Genomic DNA, 2,247 nt, shown 5'->3' with positions numbered 1-2,247 from the left:
CTTTGCGGCGGCAGCGACGTGGCGGACCGGAGGGGACAGGGCGACTTGGGGCGTGGGTGCGCGGACAGCGGGGCGCCGCGCGGCAGGGAGGATGAAGAAGGCTTCCAATGTGGGCACGGAATGCATGGAAGGTGGGGCGGGCCGCGGTGTGGAAAGGTTGCGCAGCAGGGACGGACTGCACGGAGGGCGCAGCGACGAAGACGGTGTGGTTACAGTTCGTGCCGCCGTCCGTAAACGTGATACTTGACCAACGGGGAGCGCTTTCAGCAACAGTGTTCACTGCGCTGGCATACCACGGGCGCAGTCTTGTGTGCGGAGAGCCGAATACGTATGCTGCGGTTGTTGTGGACGCAGGCGCTGTGAAGGCAAGGCACACAAGAACACGAGGCGCTCTTCAACTCTGTTCATTGATGCGATCGTGGTCGTCCGGGACTGCTGTGCTCTCTGTTGATTGGTATGATGATCGGCGCAGTGCACCGCAGGATTGTATCACCTTCACTACTGTAAGAAATGGTACTTCTCTTGAGACGTCTTGGAGCTTCTCACTTTCACTCGTTCACCTGCTTGGCATGGTTTGCCCGAACATATGTACGTATGATTTATACGCACACGCAAATGCGTGCACATAACAAAAGGATCAATTGTTTGAATACCTTGCGAGTCTATCGCTGCGGTTTCGAGAAGAACCAAAGAAGCAAGGTTTGAGGGAAGCTCAGGATCGCCACCTGCACCCGACGTTCCCGAAATGGTCCGGATTCAAGGGCAGTTCTATATGAGGCAACGCAGCGTACGTAAAACGTAGACGTGGGCAGAAAGCAGTGATTTGAAAACAGTTGCGCAACGGGTTTGAGTACGTTGCAAGTCTAGAGACCGGCCGTGAAGATTGTAGCATGTGGCTGATTTTTTAAGACCGCACTGGTTTGAAAGATGGGAGAAAGTGGCAGGTACCCTTCAAGGGTAAGTGTCTTACACTGCACTTCTTTGGTGCCAGTTGACAACAAAGTACTGCAACGGAGTGGTGCACTGTGGGTACACAGGCAGGGTGCTGTGCGGCACAAATCAAGAAGTGCTTTCCGTTGCTATCGAGCAAACAGAAGCTGACAGGAAGGAGGGTGAACAATCACCTCACCTGAGGCCGTTAGCTATCTACGTACTGTATGCCGGCCACTAAACTGAGACGTATGTAGGCACCTGATCTCAGTTCTCAAGACAAGCAGCAAAGTAATGATGGGTGGTGGTTTCATGCAGGTGTGTGGGCATAACACGCAGGTGAGGATGGTGGTGTACCCTTGGTGGTGTACTCTTGGTGGTGTACGCATTCTTCCACCTCGCGCTGCGTGGTGCCCATGTGTGATAAATGGTCCTTACGGACACGCGGGCGTGTGTGTGCCGGGAAGAGCGGGGCAACGGGTTTGAATACGTTGGCAATGGAATCCGCTGCCGTTCGCAGGGAAGTGGCGGTGCTGGAAAAAGCATCAGCACAGTTTTACACTTTAGAAAGTGTGTACGGTGCGTACAGTACAGCCCCCCGTTTTAAAGTTTTGAAAGATGGATGATGCAGCGTTTTATCCCTAATCGGCCCAAAAGCGCACGACCAGGGCAGGGCGATGCGACGTGCGCTGCTGTACGGGGCGACGATGCAGCTTGCCAGGGGGTCGGGCAGGGCTCTCGGACGGGGCGGGGGCGTGGGCGCGCGCGCGCGCGCGGGGGGGGTGCGTTACGATGGAGGTCGAGAGACGAGACGCAGAAACAGCTCGAGTGGAGTGTACAGGGTGTACAACTTGACGTGCGACGACACGTGGCGCGGGCTTGCGAGAGATGAGATCGCGACAGGTCAGCGCCTCGAGTGGGGCGTCCCACGGCGGCGGCGAGCGGGCCTGTGTACGCGCGGGGTGGGCGCGCCCAGCGGGATTGGGGCGCCGCTCACGCGGGCGGGGCGCAGAACTGGACGGGGCAAGCGCCGACAGCTGGCGACAGCTGGCGACAGCGGGGCGGAGGGACGGGTGGGGAGCGGGGATGCGGGCGCGGACGGCGCGGAACGGCGCGCACACTGCATGTACTGTGCAGTGTAGTGGAGGGGAGGCGCGGAAGGGGGCGGAGGCCAGTGGAGGCGAACGCGCGGCGGCGGTCGGCTGTGAGGTAGCAGAGAGAGATGCGGTGGGGGGGGGAGGGTGACGAATCGACATGTGCTCTGCATGACGTTCCTGCACACGAAAGTGATTCAATCAACTCTGATGTTGACGTTGT

Source organism: Chondrus crispus, genomic scaffold, assembly GCF_000350225.1.
Source record: "Chondrus crispus Stackhouse genomic scaffold, scaffold_303, whole genome shotgun sequence".
Lineage (NCBI taxonomy): Eukaryota > Rhodophyta > Florideophyceae > Gigartinales > Gigartinaceae > Chondrus > Chondrus crispus.
The sequence above is the reverse complement of the archived record's forward strand: the minus strand, read 5'-3'. Positions refer to the sequence as shown.